Source organism: Heptranchias perlo, unplaced genomic scaffold (genome assembly GCF_035084215.1).
Source record: "Heptranchias perlo isolate sHepPer1 unplaced genomic scaffold, sHepPer1.hap1 HAP1_SCAFFOLD_722, whole genome shotgun sequence".
Classification (NCBI taxonomy): domain Eukaryota; kingdom Metazoa; phylum Chordata; class Chondrichthyes; order Hexanchiformes; family Hexanchidae; genus Heptranchias; species Heptranchias perlo.
The window spans coordinates 14,922-21,718 of NW_027139753.1; positions in this window are offsets into that span (position 1 = coordinate 14,922).

Below are 6,797 nucleotides of genomic sequence, written 5' to 3' on the forward strand. Positions count from 1 at the left end.
TCACACCTTCTGTTCTTCACACAATCCGTCACACCTTCTGTTCTTCAACACAATCCGTCACACCTTCTGTTCTTCACACAATCCGTCACACCTTCTGTTCTTCACACACTCCGTCACACCTTCTGTTCTTCACACAATCCGTCACACCTTCTGTTCTTCACACACTCTGTCACACCTTCTGTTCTTCACACACACTGTCACACCTTCTGTTCTTCACACAATTCGTCACACCTTCTGTTCTTCACACAATTCGTCACACCTTCTGTTCTTCACACAATCCGTCACACCTTCTGTTCTTCACACAATCCGTCACACCTTCTGTTCTTCACACACAATGTGACACCTTCTGTTCTTCACACACAATGTTACACCTTCTGTTCTTCACACAATCCGTCACACCTTCTGTTCTTCACACAATCCGTCACACCTTCTGTTCTTCACACAATCCGTCACACCTTCTGTTCTTCACACAATCCGTCACACCTTCTGTTCTTCACACACAATGTTACACCTTCTGTTCTTCACACAAACCATCACACCTTCTGTTCTTCACACACTCCGTCACACCTTCTGTTCTTCACACAATCCGTCACACCTTCTGTTCTTCACACAATCCGTCACACCTTCTGTTCTTCACACAATCCGTCACACCTTCTGTTCTTCACACAAACTGTCACACCTTCTGTTCTTCACACACTCTGTCACACCTTTTGTTCTTCACACACTCCGTCACACCTTCTGTTCTTCACACAATCCGTCACACCTTCTGTTCTTCACACAATCCGTCACACCTTCTGTTCTTCACACAATCCGTCACACCTTCTGTTCTTCACACAATCCGTCACACCTTCTGTTCTTCACACAATCCGTCACACCTTCTGTTCTTCACACAATCCGTCACACCTTCTGTTCTTCACACAATCCGTCACACCTTCTGTTCTTCACACAATCCGTCACACCTTCTGTTCTTCATGCACACTGTCACACCTTCTGTTCTTCACACAATCCGTCACACCTTCTGTTCTTCACACACACTGTCACACCTTCTGTTTTTCACACACTCTGTCACACCTTCTGTTCTTCACACACTCTGTCACACCTTCTGTTCTTCACACAATCCGTCACACCTTCTGTTCTTCAACACAATCCGTCACACCTTCTGTTCTTCACACAATCCGTCACACCTTCTGTTCTTCACACACTCCGTCACACCTTCTGTTCTTCACACAATCCGTCACACCTTCTGTTCTTCACACACTCTGTCACACCTTCTGTTCTTCACACACACTGTCACACCTTCTGTTCTTCACACAATTCGTCACACCTTCTGTTCTTCACACAATCCGTCACACCTTCTGTTCTTCACACAATCCGTCACACCTTCTGTTCTTCACACACAATGTTACACCTTCTGTTCTTCACACACAATGTTACACCTTCTGTTCTTCACACAATCCGTCACACCTTCTGTTCTTCACACAATCCGTCACACCTTCTGTTCTTCACACAATCCGTCACACCTTCTGTTCTTCACACAATCCGTCACACCTTCTGTTCTTCACACACAATGTTACACCTTCTGTTCTTCACACAAACCATCACACCTTCTGTTCTTCACACACTCCGTCACACCTTCTGTTCTTCACACACTCCGTCACACCTTCTGTTCTTCACACAATCCGTCACACCTTCTGTTCTTCACACAATCCGTCACACCTTCTGTTCTTCACACAATCCGTCACACCTTCTGTTCTTCACACAAACTGTCACACCTTCTGTTCTTCACACACTCTGTCACACCTTTTGTTCTTCACACACTCCGTCACACCTTCTGTTCTTCACACAATCCGTCACACCTTCTGTTCTTCACACAATCCGTCACACCTTCTGTTCTTCACACAATCTGTCACACCTTCTGTTCTTCACACAATCTGTCACACCTTCTGTTCATCACACGCTCTGTCACACCTTCTGTTCTTCACACACTCTGTCACACCTTCTGTTCTTCACACAATCCGTCGCACCTTCTGTTCTTCACACAATCCGTCACACCTTCTGTTCTTCACACAATCTGTCACACCTTCTGTTCTTCACACAATCTGTCACACCTTCTGTTCTTCACACAATCTGTCACACCTTCTGTTCATCACACGCTCTGTCGCACCTTCTGTTCTTCACACAATCCGTCACACCTTCTGTTCTTCACACAATCTGTCACACCTTCTGTTCTTCACACAATCTGTCACACCTTCTGTTCTTCACACAATCTGTCACACCTTCTGTTCATCACACGCTCTGTCACACCTTCTGTTCTTCACACACAATGTTACACCTTCTGTTCTTCACACAATCCGTCACACCTTCTGTTCTTCACACACACTGTCACACCTTCTGTTCTTCACACACTCTGTCACACCTTCTGTTCTTCACACAATCCGTCACACCTTCTGTTCTTAACACACACTGTCACACCTTCTGTTCTTCACACACTCTGTCACACCTTCTGTTCTTCACACACTCTGTCACACCTTCTGTTCTTCACACACACTGTCACACCTTCTGTTCTTCACACAATTCGTCACACCTTCTGTTCTTCACACAATTCGTCACACCTTCTGTTCTTCACACACACGGTCACACCTTCTGTTCTTCACACAATCCGTCACACCTTCTGTTCTTCACACAATCCGTCACACCTTCTGTTCTTCACACAATCCGTCACACCTTCTGTTCTTCACACAATCCGTCACACCTTCTGTTCTTCACACACTCCGTCACACCTTCTGTTCTTCACACAATCCGTCACACCTTCTGTTCTTCACACAATCCGTCACACCTTCTGTTCTTCACACAAACGTTACACCTTCTGTTCTTCACACAAACCATCACACCTTCTGTTCTTCACACACTCCGTCACACCTTCTGTTCTTCACACACTCCGTCACACCTTCTGTTCTTCACACAATCCGTCACACCTTCTGTTCTTCACACAATCCGTCACACCTTCTGTTCTTCACACACAATGTTACACCTTCTGTTCTTCACACACTGTCACACCTTCTGTTCTTCACACAATTCGTCACACCTTCTGTTCTTCACACAATCCGTCACACCTTTTGTTCTTCACACAATCCGTCACACCTTCTGTTCTTCACACAATCTGTCACACCTTCTGTTCTTCACACACTCTGTCACACCTTCTGTTCTTCACACAATTCGTCACACCTTCTGTTCTTCACACAATCCGTCACACCTTCTGTTCTTCACACACTCTGTCACACCTTCTGTTCTTCACACAATCCGTCGCACCTTCTGTTCTTCACACAATCCGTCACACCTTCTGTTCTTCACACACAATGTTACACCTTCTGTTCTTCACACACTCTGTCACACCTTCTGTTCTTCACACACTCTGTCACAACTTCTGTTCTTCACACACTCTGTCACACCTTCTGTTCTTCACACAATTCGTCACACCTTCTGTTCTTCATACACACTGTCACACCTGTTCTTCACACACACGGTCACACCTTCTGTTCTTCACACAATCCGTCACACCTTCTGTTCTTCACACAATCCGTCACACCTTCTGTTCTTCACACAATCCGTCACACCTTCTGTTCTTCACACAATCCGTCACACCTTCTGTTCTTCACACAATCCGTCACACCTTCTGTTCTTCACACAATCCGTCACACCTTCTGTTCTTCATGCACACTGTCACACCTTCTGTTCTTCACACACACGGTCACACCTTCTGTTCTTCACACAATCCGTCACACCTTCTGTTCTTCACACAATCCGTCACACCTTCTGTTCTTCACACAATCCGTCACACCTTCTGTTCTTCACACACAATGTCACACCTTCTGTTCTTCACACACACTGTCACACCTTCTGTTCTTCACACACACTGTCACACCTTCTGTTCTTCACACACACTGTCACACCTTCTGTTCTTCACACACACTGTCACACCTTCTGTTCTTCACACACTGTCACACCTTCTGTTCTTCACACACTGTCACACCTTCTGTTCTTCACACACTGTCACACCTTCTGTTCTTCACACACTGTCACACCTTCTGTTCTTCACACACTGTCACACCTTCTGTTCTTCACACAATCCGTCACACCTTCTGTTCTTCACACAATCCGTCACACCTTCTGTTCTTCACACAATCTGTCACACCTTCTGTTCTTCACACAATCTGTCACACCTTCTGTTCTTCACACAATCTGTCACACCTTCTGTTACACCTTCTGTTCTTCACTCACACCCTCACACCTTCTGTTCTTCACTCACATTCACATCTTCTGTTCTTCACAGTCTGTCACACCTTCTGTTCTTCACACAATCCCTCACACCTTCTGTTCGTCATACTCTGTCACACCTTCTGTTCGTCATACTCTGTCACACCTTCTGTTCTTCATACTCTGTCACACCTTCTGTTCTTCACACACTCCGTCACACCTTCTGTTCTTCACACACTCCGTCACACCTTCTGTTCTTCACACACTCCGTCACACCTTCTGTTCTTCACACAATCCGTCACACCTTCTGTTCTTCACACAATCCGTCACACCTTCTGTTCTTCATACACACTGTCACTCCTTCTGTTCTTCTTACACACTGTAACACCTTCTGTTCTTCATACACACTGTAACACCTTCTGTTCTTCATACACTCTGTAACACCTTCTGTTCTTCATACTCTGTCACACCTTCTGTTCTTCATACTCTGTCACACCTTCTGTTCTTCACACACTCTGTCACACCTTCTGTTCTTCACACACTCTGTCACACCTTCTGTTCTTCACACAATCCGTCACACCTTCTGTTCTTCACACACACTGTTACACCTTCTGTTCTTCACACAATCCGTCACACCTTCTGTTCTTCACACAATCCGTCACACCTTCTGTTCTTCACACACACTGTCACACCTTCTGTTCTTCACACACACTGTCACACCTTCTGTTCTTCACACACACTGTCACACCTTCTGTTCTTCACACAATCCGTCACACCTTCTGTTCTTCACACACTGTCACACCTTCTGTTCTTCACACACACTCACACCTTCTGTTCTTCACACACACTGTCACACCTTCTGTTCTTCACACAATCCGTCACACCTTCTGTTCTTCATACTCTGTCACACCTTCTGTTCTTCACACACACTGTAACACCTTCTGTTCTTCCAACTCTGTCACACCTTCTGTTCTTCATACACTCTGTCACACCTTCTGTTCTTCATACACTCTGTCACACCTTCTGTTCTTCATACACTCTGTCACACCTTCTGTTCTTCATACACTCTGTCACTCCTTCTGTTCTTCATACACTCTGTCACACCTTCTGTTCTTCACACACTCTGTCACACCTTCTGTTCTTCACACACTCTGTCACACCTTCTGTTCTTCATACACTCTGTCACACCTTCTGTTCTTCATACACTCTGTCACACCTTCTGTTCTTCATACACAATGTTACACCTTCTGTTCTTCACACAATCCGTCACACCTTCTGTTCTTCACACACACTGTCACACCTTCTGTTCTTCACACACTCTGTCACACCTTCTGTTCTTCACACACTCTGTCACACCTTCTGTTCTTCACACACTCTGTCACAACTTCTGTTCTTCACACACTCTGTCACACCTTCTGTTCTTCACACAATTCGTCACACCTTCTGTTCTTCATACACACTGTCACACCTGTTCTTCACACACACGGTCACACCTTCTGTTCTTCACACAATCCGTCACACCTTCTGTTCTTCACACAATCCGTCACACCTTCTGTTCTTCACACAATCCGTCACACCTTCTGTTCTTCACACAATCCGTCACACCTTCTGTTCTTCACACAATCCGTCACACCTTCTGTTCTTCACACAATCCGTCACACCTTCTGTTCTTCATGCACACTGTCACACCTTCTGTTCTTCACACACACGGTCACACCTTCTGTTCTTCACACAATCCGTCACACCTTCTGTTCTTCACACAATCCGTCACACCTTCTGTTCTTCACACAATCCGTCACACCTTCTGTTCTTCACACACAATGTCACACCTTCTGTTCTTCACACACACTGTCACACCTTCTGTTCTTCACACACACTGTCACACCTTCTGTTCTTCACACACACTGTCACACCTTCTGTTCTTCACACACACTGTCACACCTTCTGTTCTTCACACACTGTCACACCTTCTGTTCTTCACACACTGTCACACCTTCTGTTCTTCACACACTGTCACACCTTCTGTTCTTCACACAATCCGTCACACCTTCTGTTCTTCACACAATCCGTCACACCTTCTGTTCTTCACACAATCTGTCACACCTGTTCTTCACACAATCTGTCACACCTTCTGTTCTTCACACAATCTGTCACACCTTCTGTTACACCTTCTGTTCTTCACTCACACCCTCACACCTTCTGTTCTTCACTCACATTCACATCTTCTGTTCTTCACAGTCTGTCACACCTTCTGTTCTTCACACAATCCCTCACACCTTCTGTTCGTCATACTCTGTCACACCTTCTGTTCGTCATACTCTGTCACACCTTCTGTTCTTCATACTCTGTCACACCTTCTGTTCTTCACACACTCCGTCACACCTTCTGTTCTTCACACACTCCGTCACACCTTCTGTTCTTCACACAATCCGTCACACCTTCTGTTCTTCACACAATCCGTCACACCTTCTGTTCTTCATACACACTGTCACTCCTTCTGTTCTTCTTACACACTGTAACACCTTCTGTTCTTCATACACACT